The sequence below is a fragment of the Kogia breviceps genome, chromosome 9 (assembly GCF_026419965.1).
Source record: "Kogia breviceps isolate mKogBre1 chromosome 9, mKogBre1 haplotype 1, whole genome shotgun sequence".
NCBI classification, from domain to species: Eukaryota; Metazoa; Chordata; class Mammalia; order Artiodactyla; family Physeteridae; genus Kogia; species Kogia breviceps.
In genome coordinates this window covers 82,797,153-82,816,412 of record NC_081318.1, presented here as the reverse complement: position 1 = coordinate 82,816,412, position 19,260 = coordinate 82,797,153, and the positions used below count along the sequence as shown (strand labels likewise).

Genomic DNA, 19,260 nt, shown 5'->3' with positions numbered 1-19,260 from the left:
CCCTCTGTTTCACCATTCCACTTCGTATTCCACTGTGGGAACAAAGGACAAATAGCTTTGTTTCTCCTGCTCTAGATTTTTAAGCACGCCACCTTCTTATATAATATAGTCAGTGCTGGATAATCAATGAGAAAGGAAACAGAGGTAAAGGAAGTCCACAAACTAATATGAATAAAAAATTTTATCTTCCCACAGGAAATTTTGTCACAGATATTGGAAGTAATAGTAACTGTCAGATTTGGATTTTCCCCATATTTACCTAAACCTAACTTTAAAAGCAATGCTTTCTTACTGTTAATGACACGGTAAGAGTCTTGTGTAATTTACAACTAGATAACATGTCCTAAAATATATATTTCTAGTTGAAAAGCAAGACAGATTTATGGTTTGCTTACAAGAATCCAAATGTTTACTTTCTGAACATTTTTCACATGATTGGAGTAAGACTATTAAGCATGTACCGTTTTGCCATTTAATGAATAGAATTTCACTTGGTGGGGGAGATTCTGATAGCATAATGACCTGAATAAAGCTACCTTTTCCTCTGCAGCCATCTTCTTGCTTCTCCTGAATCAATCAATCAAGCCATTTGCCTCTGCTGAGTCAATCACCTACTAGAACCTCTGGGCAACCCATTTATTAAGATATGCACTTAAAGTGCTAGGGCTGCCATAACAAAGCTCCACAGACTGGGTGGCTTAAAAAACAGATTTATTTGCTCACAATTCTGGATGCTAGAAGTTCAAGTTCATGTTGTCAGAGGGCTGGTTTCTTCTGAGGCCTTTCTCCTTGGCTTGTAGATGGACATCTTTTCCCTGTGTCTTCACATGGTCTTCCCTCTGTACTTGTCTATGTCCTAACCTCTTCTTATAAAAACACCAGTCACATTAGATAAGGGCTCACCCTAATGACCTCATTTTTAACTTAATTACCTTTTTAAAGAACCTATCTCCAAGTATAGTCACATTCTGAGGAAGAGGGCAGGGTTAGGTTTCCAACATATGAATTTGGAGGTGGGGGGTGTGGGGAGACACAATTCAGCCCATAGCAAGATCCAAGAGGAAAAAATTTTCCAGGTCTTCCTTCCCCAATGGGACAAAACATTTACTGGAATCTGTATGGAAATCCAGTATGAGAACTCAAAGGTGGAAAATCCAGGAAGAGTTAGCATCTAGTATCTATGGTGCCCATCCCCAACCCCAAGGTGAAGGCAGTCCCCTGTAAGCCTCTTTGACCTCAAAAAAGTCAAGACAGATGATTTCAGCAACCTGTTCTCTGTGTGCATAGGGGAAGTGGGAAAGGGCTAACACTGGGGCACTTTGGGGAAGCAGGGGTGCATACGATATGACTGGGTTTTTTTTTTACTGATCTAGCAACTTTTCTGTATGTTTGAAATTATTTTAAAATTATTTTTTAAATTAAACCAATCTAAACAAACTTCCAGAAGGAACTAAGTAAGTAGGATGAGTTTCCCTTGCTCTAGAGGCTCAGAATGTGCAGGGAGACCCCAGGTCAGAGGACTGGCAGAAAGCTCTGTTACAACATGGACCCAAAGAATCCTGTGCCTTTCAACACTTACGGGATTCCTGTATTAGGTGTAGTTCAATAACCAGACTATAGCCCCATGATAGACAGAAAAATTTTAAGTCCAGAGAAAAGACCAAGGAGAATGATCAGAAGATCCTTTTTTTAAACAGAACATACAACGGAGATAGATAAACTCATGAACAACAGCAACCAAAAAAGAAATGAATCCAGGGGGAAAATAAAATAAAATCATGAGTTTCTATGAACAAAAACTTAAGGAGATGAATTAAAGGAGAGGGTTTTCATTGTGGATATCTGAATTATCAGCCTGAAAGTTCAAATATATATTTTACTTGACAAATAATAATACTGCTTATGTTTTAAAATTCAGTTTATAAGTTTTAAAAAGAACCATTAAGAATTACTAAAGGAAGTAGATAATGAATAGGGTAGTTTTGATTATTTTATATAGTAACAACTTCATTTAACCATTTAAAAAATAACTACTTTAAGCATATTTAACACACTGTTCTCATCATGGATAGGGCAAAACTGTTCTTCAGGTACACATATACAATGGACTATTACTCAGCCATTAAGAAGAATGAAATAACGCCAATCGCAGCAACATGGATGGACCTAGAGATTATCATACTTGGTGAAGTAAGTCAGAAAGAGAAAGACAAATACCATGATATCACTTATAGGTGGAATCTAAAATAGGACACAAATGAACCTACTACAGATTCACAGATACAGAGAACAGACTTGTGGTTATCAAGAGGGAGAGGAGTGGGGAAGGAACGGATTGGGAGTTTGGGATTAGCAAACACAAACTATTATACATAGGATGGATGAACAACGAGGTCCTACTGTAGAGCACAGGGAACTATATCCAATATCCTGTGATAAACCATAATGGAAAAGAATATGAAAAAGAATATATATATATGTTTGAGTCACTTTGCTGTAGCAGAAATTAACACAACATTGTAAATCAACTATATTTCACTAAAAAAAATTTTTTTTTAACTGTCCTTCAACCTGTGTCTCTCAGTGAGTACTGCTTTTTATATTTGGGTATATATTCTTGATAACTCAATTATTTCCTTTCACTTCTAATTGCCTTTATAAACATTAATCTTTCTTCTCTGATTAAAACTGAAAAAAATACTATCAAAACTCCTCAGCCTTGCTGGTTCTAACTCTAATTCTTCTTTTTTTTCCCCACTTCCAACTTCTCATAAAGAGAAAAAAGACAGTTCCTTACAAGAAAATATGCCCATAAGTTATGCTGGATAACTTACTGAGAACCTATTTGATAATGGAACTAAATATAATGGAATGATTTCCTATGACCAGAAAAGGAAACTAAAGCAACTGAGTCAGGATCTAATACACAAAATCAAAATATCTAATTCAGCAATACTTGAACAGGTAATACCACAAAGGGAATCAGAAGAGGATATACCAATGTTATCAAGGGCACATTAGGCAGACCCTGGTCTTTCACTGGTCAATGTCAGTTGAATATTATCCAATTTTTAAACATTAGCTGTACCATACATACGATTCATATGATTGGCGTTTATATAAGCTCCCAAGAGCCTTTTGGAGCGCACACTTTCTTAAAATGCATACATTATTTTCCTTTGTAAACACTGTCAGTAAATGGAGAGGTGAAAATTACTACTGTCACACAAACACAACAAAAATGTATTCTGCCAGCCCGACTACTTACATGACTATTAAACACTGGCAGATCGCAGGGCTAATTCCTCCCGTGTGCGTGCAGCTGAGAGGAAAAGTATGGCCTGCCTTGACAGAAACTGCCTTTATGTCTTTAAACTGTCCTCCTTCCAGTATTTACTTCCAGTATTTTCCAGTGCCTTCCCCGCAGCTGAGAAATGCTGTTTCAAATCAGCGAGCACCTCTCAATCCCTTCAGGGAGAGCAGCTGAGGACCTTCGAGGTGACTCAAACGTGGTGACTTTTCTCAAGACGGGCATTAGGTGCCACTTGCTGCTTCTCAACATGCTGATTTAGCTTCCAACAGCAACAGGGCAACTGGGGTGAAATGTGAGCTAAGGACCAGACACTGCCATTTAGTGAAGGGAAATGTGATCACGGAATGGCAGCAACAGTAAACAGCCCTGATTTTCCTGGCCAGATGACTCGCAGACATTTGGCATCACTGAAATTAAAGAAAGAGCTACCCTCCTCCACATTCCCAAAAGATAACATCACTTTCAAATTATAAAGCTCCAGTAAACAATTATGTGGGGGGAAAGGAATGACGGTGAATACACTGAATACCTATAAATTTGAGGAAGAATGAAAAGTCTAGGAGTTTACATAGGTTCTTTGTATTTTGCTACATGAACTCAGCTGGCCTCCATGTTTTACCTTCTCTATTCCCATGATGCCTCTCTCTCTCCTCTAATGGAGTAAGTGTTTTTGTCCTTTAACTATATACCACGCCCTGAATTTCTTGCAACATAAGAAAGACAGACTGCCACATGCAGCACCTCATTTGGATGTGTCTGGAGTCCTGTTCTCCTACAAATAACCCTTGAGAGCACATTTGGAGGTTCTAGCAGGAGAGTGCAACTACTCTTGAAACCTTGACTGAAGAAAGGTCCGCCTCTTTCAGGGAAAGTCATCCTCTTCTACCCAGTGCACAGCTTCAGGGCAGACACACTTGGAGCCATGAGGGAGATGGGGACACCACCCAGCCCACGAGATCAGCGGAACCAACCCTGGTGATCACTGGGATGACAGCTGTCCACAGCCAGATGGACCTCACATCCAGTTTCTCACTATTTATAATTGAAAGTTGGTTAATTTAAGAATACCTTAGGTTCAGAAATGCAAGTAATCTACTTAGCTCAGCATCTTTCCCTTTAAGCTATGTTTAGGAGCTAGTAAAATTTACTCCTTGAAATACCAAGTGAGGAGCACAGCATCAAAGACAAGGTGTTGATTTCATGAGGTACAATAAGACAGTGAATATCTACATGGTATTTAAGCTCAAGTTTAGAAATAAGAACCTTTCTAATTAATTTTGATCTTTAGGCTACGACTGTACATGTTGTACTATCTAGACCAGAGTTTCCCTAAAATGCTCCCAAATTGCATTTACTTATTGGTGTAAAAGCCCCAGAACAGTGTGGGGCTTGTAAGATACTCTAAAATTGTTGGTTTTCAAATATAATCCCAAGTAATTACACGGAGCTTAATAACACTTTTGGACCTTATGATCTCTGTCTTCATCAGCAGACAACCACGCATTGTTATGTAAATACTTAAGGCATGAAGAATAACAGTAAGTCTAGAGAATAGAAAGGCTAGATCCTCTCTCCTTTGTTCCTTCCATTCCTCCCTTCTCTTTCAGTCCTTCTGTCCTTTTACATACACTGTAATTAAAATTAAAATAAGCTATCATTACCACTTCTTTTGTACAGCACATCTTATATAAAATAAAACACAATAACATATAACACTATTTTGGAAACAAAAATATCAACCTAGAACTACATGACCTTGGATAATACACTTAAAACTTTCTAATTCCACACTTCCCCACCTTATCACCTTATATGACAATAACAAGAAGATATGGGTCAAAGGAGGAGGAGGAGGAGGAAGATGAGGAAAAGTGGAAGAGAAAGAGAGAAGTTATTAAATGGAATAATACATGTAAAATACTCAGTGGAGTGCCGGACACATAATAAGTGCAGAAACACTATTATAAAACTTGGAAATGAAATGCATCTGGGTTCAAATCCTTGGGGAAAATATCTCTACAAAATAGTAATAATAATATAGCAGTGGAAGTATGTTGTGAGAATTAAATAAATAAATGCAAATAAGGTCCTTAGCACAGTGCCTAGTATATCGTAAGCACTTAATAAATTTTTACTACTATTATCCTTCTATATTAAGGTGGCATATGATGCTATTTTCAAAAGCAATTTAACATTTAAACCAGAGATGCCATCACTCTCTACTGAGAAAACGTGAGAATCAATTTCATTTCAAAAGATATAATTAGTAAGTCAAAATACACTTATTAATAAAGGCATCATAAATTATACACTTGATTAATCTATTTTGATCTCTCAAGTTTAAAAAGGCCTATTTAAGAGGGGAGAGTTGATGTATACGAAGTTATTTAATGAAAATGAACATTTCTGCAAGAGTCAAACTCATTACTGTGAACTAACTGCAAGCAGAAATGACTACTGAACATCCACATTTTAAAGAAATATCCCAAGCACATAAATATCATACTGGATGATTTATTTAATTATTTTCCTTGTTAAGAGGTCATATTATGTTGTTATGCTGGGGAAAAAAATGGCCCAGTCAGTGATATATAGGGCAATAAATTCTCTGTAAACCCTCTTGGAGAAAATGAGTCATTATTATTTACTATTGGACTTTTAAGTCGGCCAACCTAGAATTCCTCATAAAAGTGTAAATAATCAGAGGTGATTGGTTTCTCAGGCAACAATAGACCAACATTTCTAGGAGTAGCTGTAATTGAGAACTAATGAGTCCTGGGACTAAATGAATAAATTAACCAGAGTCAGTCTCTTGTAACTAATGCCTTGGCTGTCAAGACATAACTGGGGGGCTTCCCTGGGCTTCCCTGGTGGCGCAGTGCTTGAGAGTCCGCCTGCCGATGCAGGGGACGCGGGTTCGTGCCCCGGTCCGGGAGGATCCCACATGCCGCGGAGCGGCTGGGCGCGTGAGCCATGACCGCTGAGCCTGCGCGTCTGTAGCCTGTGCTCTGCAGCGGGAGGGGCCGCAATGGTGAGAGGCCCGCGTACCAAAAAACAAATGCTCTTAACTGGGCCTTGACGGTGTCAGCTGCTGTAGAATACAATGTCTGTGGGTACAGGACCATGCATCCACAGCGTAGCATGTTGGCATGCCGCCTGTGGCTGAGATAATGCATGCAAGATAGAGCATATGAGCTGGTATGTGTAATCAGCAACTGCAACTCCTAGGCTGAATTTTTTTTTAATGAATCTGGAAGACAGATGTTTGCCCCAGCCAGCCTGTTAATTTTGAACTGATTATGTTGCCAACAACAAAGGCACTAATCTGTAGAGAACAGTATGAGTTTTTGACATTATTATAATAATTAAAAATATATCTATCATTTAAAATTAAATGGCAATGGTTCTGTTCTGCGGACCCATATTTAACTTACTATACTGGGCCAAATGCAACCTGGTCACTCCTACCTAAGTCTATCAGAAGCCCTGCTATTTAAAAACAAATAAAGAAAAGGGCGAGAAGAAATTAGTGGAAAGATTAAAGATTTCTATTTCCTTAAAAGAAAAATATAAATAATGCCCCATATGCCTTTTGACCATTCCATTTTATATGACTTCATTCTAATAAATAATCAAAAGTTTTCCCATAAATAAAAGTGGGCTATAAATATTAATATTGTCTATATTAAAAAATAGAGAAATAAACTAAATATCTGTCAACAGGAGACTGTTTAAATAAACAATATATTCATATATACAAAGCCATTAGAAAGAATTATATATTCATATCCAGTGACATAAAAATCTCCTGGAAATATTGATAAGTAACACACACACACACACACACACACACACACACACACACGAGTCCTAAAGGGTAGTCACCACACTATAAAAGGTAGTTTTTTTCTGGATGGTGAACTTTTAGGGAATTTTTTGTTTTCATTTTATAATATATTTTATATTGTTTAAATTATTTACAACAAGGATATATTTGTATATCTAGCAACATAAGTATAAAATATATCAGAATCATCTAACATACAACCCACAGAGAATAAAGCAGTTCTCACTGTAGCTGGATAACATGCCAATAAAAATGGCTGACTTGCAGTTATACTGTGCTTTATCACAGTACTCCTTTATAAAAGTACCACCTTTGATTCCAGCCTCTCTGTTTTAAGAAAGTTGAAGAATAAATATTTGATAATTTCTAGAATACAGAAATGAAAATGGAATAGAAAATATTCCTATGTAGGAAAGTTAAAGAAATTAGTGTTCATTAGGTTACAGAGCTACAGCATACTGTCAAACAGCATAGGCTTTAGAAGAGTCAGGGATACCTGGGTTGAAAAATCTCTTCTACCTAATACTCTTGAGATGGCTCAACCTTATTGGGTAACACCTCTGATTTTGAGACACAACCTACAACACACCTACTTCATAAACTGTCCTGAAGATTAAACGTGAGAATGTGTGTAAAGCATTTAACACAATGTCTGGCAATAATGATTGCTTAGCAACTGAGAATCATCATTATGTATATGCCAAGAACACTGAGCTATGATGAGTTGATGATGGCTCCTACCACCCCCAACTTCACCCCCTCCACAACACACAAACGCTATGAGATATTCTTGTAAGGATAACGCCAATCAAATTTCAACATATAAAGGGAACAGAAAATAAAATAAGTTTAACTAGACAAGGACATGGATGTTAGAAATAATTTCTTGAATTTCTTGAATTAAGCAACAATAATGGGGTATTACAATTGTGGAAGCTTCATCACCAAAATATTTGAGAAAAGAACAGCTAACTCCTTAACCTGGTGGTTTAGACATTCACCTGCCTGAGAAAAGAGGATCAAAAAAATGAATTCCCAAATTCCTTCAAGATTCATGATTCTATGATACTTTAATTAAATTAACAGGGCATTCCATCATTCTCCTAGTAAACTGTGTCAGGGGATTTTAAGCAAAGCACAGACAACTCATTTTCACAAATGTAGTTCTTGATTTTATAAGGTCTAAAAAAAAATTTTTTTTTATTATGGAGAATAGATCCAAAAGAACTCCTGTATATACCAAAAAAAAAAAAAAAAAAAGTTGGATGGCACTGGGTATCTCACAAAGGACTTCTGCCTGCATGTTCTCCATTAAAGTTAGAAAATGAATTCAGAGGAAGGTTGAGAGTTTATGTGTTTCTGAGGACAATAAGGGGTCAGTGAGGAAAGGGGGAAACTAAACATCAAAAGGTTAAAAGAAATAAAGTTAAAAACATTTAATAATCAGACCACCATTTGAAGTTGAACTCTCTAAACAGCTTTTAATTGTTAAGTGCCTCTGGGGTTTTAGCATATTGGAAGGATCAGGAAGCAATATTCTAAGCGGGCCAAATTCCAGAAAGGGAGGATGGGAGCAGGAAGATTTTTTCCCTTGCATTTCCCTGGCAAGTACCATGTGTGATGCACATAGATAAAATGACCAACTTAGATGTAAGCAAGGACTAGCAGATAAACTGATGGGAGCCTGCTGGGAAAGCAGAACACACTGCTGAAGGCTCTGAAACGGTCCTCAGCTCAATAGCTACCAGTGGGCATCTGGGGGGCCCCTTTCAAGTTTACAATTATATTCTGGTCAGCAAAGTGATAGACTACTTGATTAAAGGTGTTGCAATTAAATTTGCTTGAAAAGAAGGAAAAAAAAAACACAAAGCGTTTACCTTTATCAAACACTACTTGATCAGACTGTCTCCAAATATACAGGATGTTATGAAGGGTTTATCTAAAGACTCCGTTATGTGAATCAAAGATGGTGGCCTTGGGGTTTCCCTGGTGGCGCAGTGGTTGGGAGTCTGCCTGCCGATGCAGGGGACACGGGTTTGTGCCCTGGTCCGGGAAGATCCCACATGCCGCGGAGCGGCTGGGCCCGTGAGCCATGGCCGCTGAGCCTGCGCGTCCGGAGCTTGTGCTCCGCAACGGGAGGGGCCACAACAGTGAGAGGCCCGCGTACCGCAAAAAAAAAAAAAAAAAGATGGCGGCCTTGGATTAACACTGTTTCTCTATATTTATGTAAACATCATTCACTACACATTCAGATCAGAGCACGTCTATTGCTTTGCTGGGTCAAGTCTGCAATTTTATAAAACAGAAATGAAATGAAATATGAACTTTTTGTGTGTGTGCCTCATTTGGGGATTAACAGTCATCACAGGTTTTGTAGATTCCCAAGCCACCAGGTAAAGTTCAATGACTATCACTGTAGAAACAGCACTGTACACGTGGTTAAGAATCCCAAGTCCAATTTCAGTTCTGCCACTAATCACCTGGGTGTGACGGCTGGCCAGCTTCATGGGTGTGGGGCCCCTCAAGTCAGATAGGACCCTTCACCCAGGGGGACGTCACAACTGGTCTAAAGCTCTGCTGCTGCCATCTTGAAATTCTTAGTAACTTTTTAAGAAGTGCCCCACATTTTCATTTGGCACAAGGCACCACAGACTATGTAGTCATTACTGCCTATGTGAGCTTTGCAATTCACTTCATCTAACGCTCATTCTCCTCCATGTGATCAACAACCCAACACTCCCATTCCCGCAATTTTGCAAGTGTTGTGCTATCGGAGCATACATTGTCTTTCTCATATTGTCAACACAGTAAAGCTGTTGTGGATACTTTCAATATTACTTTCTGATCCTAAAGAATTAAGCCAACTCAAGTCTATGAGAATCTGATTTCCAAAAGAGATTTCTTTTAGTAGAGACTATCAATGCTGCCCAGAAGCTTTCCCTGTCTCAACACCTTCCATTAGAAAATGAGGTGCGCTTTACCATTAATTGTATTCTCTGTCTTCAAGGTATATTTGGCAGCTACCTTTTTTTTTAAATGTGTCTTTGTTCAGTCATTTAGTGCAAACGCTACTTCATGGAATGGGGGAGAGAGAAAGTACCGAGTAACGCAGGAGGATTTACAACAGGAGGTGTTGTTTAAAAACACTTCACCACTAACCTTTAAACAACATATTAATCAGAACAGAATGTTACAAAAATTAAAGTGCTGAGTGTGGTAGCGAGTAGCAGCATTGTTACAGGTATATGGATCTGTTTCCTTCTTAGGGTAATTTGAGAGGTCCTAAACACAACACTTAGTGTTTTCCCCATCCCTTCTGTTTGGCCCCAAATTTTATAATTACTTTAGATTTAAAACCCATAAAGATGCTACTAAAGTGTGTAACTTGAGAGAGGAAATGTACTGGTGTATCTGGAGATTTCCATTTAACATATTAGCAAATGGTATAAAAAATATAGGCATCTCCCATTTAAACCTGTCATCTACTTCAGAAAAATCATATGTTCTGAGTGAAAACTATGATATCATTTATTATGGTATTTATTTTGTTAAATGGAAAAAATACATCGTGTTTGTATCCATCCACACCCCCACATACATATATGGGTTTGAATTCTATACTATGGAAATTCCTTGAGCTTTCAGGTTTTCATCTGTAAAATGAGAACACTTATACCTATTCTGCAGAATAAGCATTGTGTTAGAAATATATAGAAAGAACCTAGCAAACTGCTTGGACATTCAGTAAAGGCTAACTATTCCTTTGTTCCTTACTATTAACACCCCAAAGACTTTCACTCTTCTCCATCTAAATAACCCACTCATTCATTCATACCACAACCTTGTTATCACCCAGAACTCTTGATTTAATTTCTATCATTTATCATAATTTCTTGCTTCTCCACTGTTCCGCATAAATGTATACTTTATACACATATAAATGTTTGCTCCTGAACTCGTAATTCCTGACCATTATCAGATGCTACTTATCATGGTTCATGATTTCAAATACTTCAACCACTGTTGACTAATTCTTAAGTATCCCCAATGTTTATAAAATTTACTCTGATAAGTATTAATCCAAGATGGATTCAACAGTCCTTTCATTTTACTACTGTTCACACCGTGCCAGGCCTTGATAGAAAAAGCTGATTTGAATATGCATGCAATCATTATATTGAAGGAATGGGACTCTATATAAAAAGCCAAAGAGGGACTTCCCTAATGGTCCTGTGGTTAAGACTTCGCCTTCCAATGCAGGGGGTGTCGGTTCAATCCCTGGTCGGGGAGCTAAGATATCACACACCTCACGGCCAAAAAACCGAAACATTAAACAGAAGCAATATTGTAACAAATTCAATGAAGACTTTAAAAATGGTCCACATCAAAAAAAATCTTAAAAAAAAAAAAAGTAAGCAACATTTTCCTTTCTCTCCTCTGCTTCTTCAAAATGAATTTTCTCTAGACTTTCTTCACTAAAACTCCCATTAAATCTTGAAAATATATTGACACAGACACCGGCTGGCTGGATCCACATTTTAATTAAGATTACCACAATTCAGTACAGAGAGGTGATGGCCCAGCTACAAACTCCATCTCTTAACACCCCCTTGCAGCCAAGGGTTACCCAGTGAGATGAACACAGAAGTAACAGAATGGGATTTCTGGAAATCTCCTCAGCTTCCTACAGCCAGGTTTCTTGTTTTCAGAGAAAATAAACCAGCAATCTGTTTTCATCACTCTTTACTTGGCTGGTACTAATCATATTTGAACACAACTTCAAGCCTACAGATCCCATAACTTTTCCATTCACCTTTGTATATACAATTTTTATACCTAAAAACAGTCTCAGTTAATCAAATATTGAATTTCTTCAACCTGGATAAGTTTATATCCTCAGAGAGATTTTGGGCTAATGATACACACACACACACACACACACACACACACACACACACACACACACACAATTTTCAGATAGCTTGTTTAACCTCACTTTTAGAACAGGAGGGTATTTTATATCTTCTGCTTTTTCTCAATGTTAAGAAGGCTCTTGATTTATTTATCAGTCATTTCACTTATCCATAGTAGACTCTTCACTTTTTCTTACTTTGCTCTCCAAATCACTCCCATGGCCCCTTCACTCTTTGCATAAATATCAACTTGTACTTTACCAAGAGAAAAGTGGTCATCTAGTGCAACTCTCAAATTTTCTCTATCTGCAAACTCAATTGTCTCTATTTATATTTAATATCCCTTTTGTCTCAAGTGAAAGATACCACCATCTTTTCAAAGATAAATTGCATGACTCTGATCTTCTCTGTGCCTGTTTTTTTGAGAATCAAGCTTCAACATTCAGATATTTCTTATTTTCAAATTTCACAGATTCCTCCCCTTCTGTCTGTAAGCATACTTATATGTCCTTCATTCTCAAAAATAAATAAAAATGAAAAAATAAGTCTTTAGTAGTATTTCATACTTCTCTTTCACTGTCGTAGCAAACTTCATAGTAGACACATCTCTTGCCAGTTTCTCATTTCCTAATCACTCTTCAACACTGTAGTCTTTACTCAATCCAACACAGATTCTATTGCATCTGTCCTCACAAAAGTAAACCAATGGCTACTAATACACAAGTACAAGACAGTTTTAATTCTTTGAGTCTCTGAAGAATTTCAAATTTTTTTCCTGGATCTCTTCATCACTTCTTTGGACCTAATTTTCAGATTTCTAGTGGTGAAGGCCAGGAGTCTACATTTTTAGCAAACTCCATAGGCACTTTTGACACACATAAAAGATACAGAACTACTGGAAATAAGGGCTGAAGTAACACGAGAAAACAATTGGATTAAACAATAATCTAGTTTTAGGAAAACAAACCCTACTTTAATAGTTATTTAAAAACATTTGTCATCTTCTCCTTTTCATTAACTAATCCTAAACTAAATATCAAGGTTGAATTAAGAGATGGAGTACATTACAATATTTAACGCTTCATAATAGATGGAACCAGTTTCAATTAAAGTTACCAGGACAACCAGAGGGAGACAGGATATACCATAATTGAAAAAGTGCCACTAGAAAAAGCTGTTTATGATAACCTTGATCCTGTTTCCTTTGAGCAAAATGTCTAGAGATATCTGTTTACTCAGCAGGTCCCCCTGGCTGGGCTGGTTGGTGAATAATGAGACCACGGGTTTCATTCACCTCCATCGTTCTGGAGGCACCACTGGAGGCAGCACTGTCTTATTGAAAAGCTTTCTCCTATAAACTGTTCATTAACCCTTGCAGATTTTTCAGCCTAGATCAGGCTACAGTAAATGTTAATAACAATGTTAAATAATTTTTTCTTCTTTGCTTCCAAACATTGATTTGAGATCATTTAAAAGTAATTCAACAATATTAGCAGGATAATCATCATACTGTGCCAGTTTCTAACACACAGAAAAAGCAAGTGTCGGAAAAATAGTCATTTACAGATCGAGCTTTGAAATAAAGGGCTGAAATTACCAGTGTGGGCTTAGAGGGAAAAAAAGAAAATAGATTTGGAAACAGAAGTCCTAAAATTGAATTCCACCACTACCTCAGGTTATCTATACAGTCTTCAGCAAGAACCTTGGTCCCCTCTGAATTTTCCTAAGTTACAGAACAAGAGTAAATACATTTTTTTAATGTGCCTATGTCATAGATTTCTGGAAGAGCCTAATGTACATGAATCATCAGAATCATAACGTTTTTGTACAGTCACAAAAACAAAACAAAGCCAAATAAACAACTATTTGAGTGCAAACTCTGTTTTGTTAGCAAAGGGATGGGTTTAGTACAAAAGCAAGTGATTTTTTTTTTTTAATCAATTTCTCTTTCAGCTCTTCCTAAAGCTGGTTTGAAGGAACAGATCAAAGATCATGGCACAAAATGAATGTGAATAAAAAGTTAAAATAAATGCTGAAATTGAAAAAGAAAATATTAGTCAAAGTAGTTTAAACATATAACTAACACAAGGTAAGCATAAAGCAATGAAATAAGTGGTATTTTAGTTTTTAATCAACAGGCTATAAAAGACAGAATTAAAATTTTAATGTCCAAATACATAAAAACTGTGTACATGCATGCACAAAAAAATTATTGCAGATACTGAAGAGTAATCATTCTACTAAAAAAAAATCTCTAGTTCATCTTCTTTTTAAAAAAGCTGAATTAAACATAAACTGTTAGGTAATTTATTTAGTACATATGTAAGAAAAAACAGTTCTATTTACTTCTCTTTCACAGATTTTATATCTATATTTTCAAAGGTATCTTACGCTGAGAACCTTGATGCTAAAAAACAGTAACAGTTTTAAGTCTTCACATTCAAATAAAAATGAATTTTTTTTAAATACCGTATATTTTATTTCATTGAATCATTTTTTGAAAGTGCTTCACTGATATGGGATTCACTGACAAATTCATACCGTTCCAGAATATTCTATCAACTGCCACATCCAATTCTTAATCAGTCTGAATGAACAGTAGTTTACAGCATACTACTTAGCCTTTGTTTCTTCCTAGTTATGATTATACACTTCTTTAGGCCGAAGGATATATTTGTGTAATAGGTAAGAATGAGAACTTAAAGTTGGACACACCTGAATTTGAATCCTCTTACATTCTTACTACTCAAAATATAGTCTTTGTACCAGGACCATCACCTGGGAGCTTATTAAAAATACAGCATCTCTGACCAGATCTACTGAATAGAAATCTGCATTTTAACAAGAGCCAGGGGTGAACCAAATGCACATTAAAGTTTGAGAAACACTGGCCTGCATTGCTTGTTAAATACATTTCCTTGGGCAAGTTAAAGGAATCCTCAAAGATCCAGCTTCCTCATTGAAAAATGAGACTAATAATGTTGTCTAGAGCACAGCATTATTGTGAGAAATAATCAGGTAATGCTACTTGGTAAACACTCAGTAAGATCCGACATTAAATTTTATGATCTACCTCAAATTTGTATATTCAAGATATTTTCCAATATATTTATTTATGTAATTACGTTGGTACCCCACCCAGATAAATTAAAGCTCCTTTAATCCAGAAGTCTGAGTATAAGCCTCCAACAAAATAGAAGTAAATTAATAATGCCATCTTGCATTCATTTACAATACAATACAGCACCTGTTTTTCAATTAGACTCAAAATATTTCTCTTCCAAATAATGTATTTTATTTTCATAGAATCAAAAAAGTTAAATAAAGAATCTAGTTTGAAAACAAACATGAATCCTTCTCCCTCACATAAAATCTAAATAATTCTACATTTAATTAGTCATTGTGTTTTCTGTATTCTGCCATTATGTGCTTAAGATATTCACTGATTGCACAGGACTCAAATAATGCACCAGGTATCTAGACCTTCAATTCCAAATGATAAAAAAGAAAGTCTCATTAGGCTCCCATTTTAATCCAATTAAGGCAAGATACATCCTACTTCCTTCTATGACCTTTTTCAAAGGACTGTGATATCCAGATTACCTGCTTTCTACATCTGGAGAAAAAAATGTAAGCTGATAAAAATCAATATAAATGGAATCATTTTCAGTTGTCATTAGTAAATATTAATCACTTAAGTAGAAAGTACCTAATTTCTATTAGATAAATGTTTAATGAAAACATATTATATCCATAAATGATGCTTTAAAAGGGTATTCACATACCCATAATTGAAGATAATAATGCTTTGAATCTTTCAGTCATGAAAGTTTACCTTACCATTTATAAATTTCTTCAAAATTGTTTCATAGAAGACCTTAATAGACTTTTCTCCAAAGAAGACATACAGATGGCCAGCAGGCACATGAAAAAATGCTCAGCATCACTAATTATTAGAGAAATGCAAATCAAAACTACAATGAGGTACCATCTCACACCAATCAAAATGGCCACCATTAAAAAGTCTGCAAGTAACAAATGCTGGAGAGGGTGTGGAGAAAAGGGAACCCTCCTACACTGTTGGTGAGAGTGTAAATTGGTGTAGCCACTATGGAAAACAGTATGGAGGTTCATCAGAAAACTCAAAACAGAGTTAGCATATGATCCAGCAATCCCACTCCTGGGCATATACCCAGACAAAACTATAATTCAAAAAGATAAAGGCACCCCCTATGTTCATAGCAGCAGTATTCACAATAGCCAAAACATGGAAACAACCTAAAAGTCCATTGACAGATGAAGAAGATGTGGTACGTATATACAATGGAATACTACTCAGCCATAAAAAGGAACAAAATAATGCCATATGCAGCAACAAAGAAGCAACTAAAGATTATCATACTAAGTGAAGTAAAGTCAGAAAGAGAAAGACAAATACCATATGATATCACTTACATGTGGAATCTAAAATATGGCATAAATGAACCAATCTACAAAACAGAAACAGACTCACAGACATAGACAGCAGACCTGTGGTTGCCAAGGGGCAGGAGGGAAGGGAGAATGATAGACTGGGAGTTTGCAGTTAGTAGAGGCAAACTATTACATTTAGAATAGATAAACGACAAGGTCCTACTGTAGAGCACAGGGAACTATACCCAGTATGCTGGGATAAACCATAATGGAAAAAAATAATCAAAAAAAGGGTATATATGTGTATAACTGAGTCACTTTGCTGTACAGCAGAAATTAGCACTACACTGTAAATTAACTATACATCAATTAAAAAGAAATTAAGTGTTTCAACTTCTGGCAAGATGGCATACCAAATATTCCAAAGGCCCCTCCTATTTCAACAAGATCCTGGATATTTTAAGAAACATAAAAATGTATAAGGGCCAAAAAAAAAACAAGGACAATTTCTGAGTGCCAAGATATATATATAACACATTAAGCTAAAAATCTGAGCTGTAAGTGATAAGTAAACAGGGAATTCAGAGTTATCCTGGAACAAACACCTGTAACAGTGCTGAGATCTGTAGAATAAGAGGAGCTAAACTTCAGCTCCAGCATTACTTTTAACGAAAGATGCATAAGAACTTTATGAAGAAATTTTTAAACTTTATTAAATGGCATTAAAGTAGCTAAGTGGAAAGAATATCATGTTTATCAACAGAAAGACAAAATATCATAATGATATCAATTCTTCCAAATTTGGTCTGAGTCAACGCAATACCATTCAAAACCCCAGTAAAGATTTTTTGGCATAATAGCATGCTGAGTCTAAAATTTAGATACAGTATGAAGGTTCAAGAATACTCAAGATCCTTTTGAAGAGGAACATGGTGAGAAGGTATGTCTACCAGCTTGATAAATGGGCTTCACTGGGGGAAGGTAAACTATTTAATAAATGGCCCCAGGAAAACTGATTAGAAAAAAATATAATTTGAATTGCAACTTAAAACTATATACTAAGGTTTCCCTGGTGGCTCAGTGGTTAAGAATCTGCCTGCCAATACAGGGGACATGGGTTCGAGGCCTGGTCCGGGAAGATCCCACATGCCCTGGAGCAACTAAACTCGTGCACCACAACTATTGAGCCTGTGCTCTAGGGCCTGTGAGCCACAACTACTGAGCCCGCGTGCCACAACTACTGAAGCCCGCGCACCCTAGAGCCCATGCTCTGCAACAAGAGAAGCCACCGCAATGAGAAGCCCACACACCACAACAAAGAGTAGCCCCCACTTGCCGTAACTAGAGAAAGCCGCACATAGCAACGAAGAACCAAAGCAGCCAAAAATAAATAAATAAGTTTATAAAATTATTTTTCAAAAGTATGTACTAATATTAGCTGTAGGTAGGTTAAATAAATCTGAAAGAAATGGAACCTTTTAGAATACTTAAAAAATATTTATAACCTCAGGGTAGGGAAGGCTTTCTTAAACAAAACACACCCCAAAATACTAATAATTTTTTTAAAGTTGACTTTGCATCAGAATTGAGAACCTACTTTATCAAAATATACCATAAAGACAATGAAAACACAAGTCACAAACTGGAAAAAGATATTTGTACCACATGTAACTTAAATAAATTACCATCAAGAATAGATAACTTACAAATCAATATAAACAATTAAAATGTACAAAAGGTATGAAGAGATATGTCACTGATGAGGAAACAAGAATGGCCAGTGAATATAAAACAAGATGTCCACCTCATTAGTAATAAGCAGAGGTACCATTTGGTACCCATTTGGTTACCTATAATTAAGAAGTCTGATATTGCCACTTATCAGCCAGAATATGGACCAATGCGGACTCAAATATTGCTAGTGGAGGTCAAAATTGATGCAACTATTTGGGAAAATCATTGTCATACTTGTATAAAGGTGATTTTGTGACTACTCTACAGTCAGGTAGTTCTACTGTCACGTACTGACCCTACAGATATTCTTGCACATGTGTACCAGGAGACCTGTTCCAAGAAAATGTAGCCACCCTGTTCATGGTAGCACCTATTTGGAAACAATCCAAATAATAATTTACAAGCAGAGAATAAATGAATAAATTAAGATATATCCTCAGAAAATACTATTTTACCATGAATAAAAATGAATTAAAGCTAAGCACAAACATCTAGATAAATCATGCAAACATAATGTTGACAGAATAATGCAAGTGGCTGATGACTACATATAGCATAATGTGATTTTAATAAAGCTGATAAACAAGCAAGCTAACACATGTTTAGCAAAACATTTATGTGAGGTACAGCTACTTTTAGAGAGCAAAGAAATGAGTAATGAAATGTCTAGCATATTGGCTACCTCTGGCACGGAGGCAGGGTGATGAGATAGGAAAGTACTACAAAGGCAGCTTTAAGGATGCTGGCAATATTCATGGGTTTTACATTGTATGATCGATTTAAACATGATTATTATGCATCATAACTAATATATGCATAAAAAGATTAGGTACCAATTAAATTATGATTTCTCTGTATTTAAATCACCTAATATAAAAAATAAACTAATAATTAGATATAAGCTAACTCACTATTTGGTGTTCATAGTTCATCTTTTATGAACTCAGTTTCTCAGGTAAAGAAAGCATACTGAAGAAAACCTCCAAATAAAACATGAAAGATAAATAATAAATGAGTAATGGAAAATAATAAAATGAGCA

General features: G+C 36.3%; 1 protein-coding gene across 13 annotated transcripts in view; it reads right to left on the bottom strand.

The window, feature by feature from the left end:
- CACNA2D1 (calcium voltage-gated channel auxiliary subunit alpha2delta 1) overlaps positions 1-19,260 on the bottom strand; it is a 505,873-nt gene that overhangs the window by 375,935 nt on the left and 110,678 nt on the right. The gene's annotated exons all lie outside the window — the stretch shown is intronic.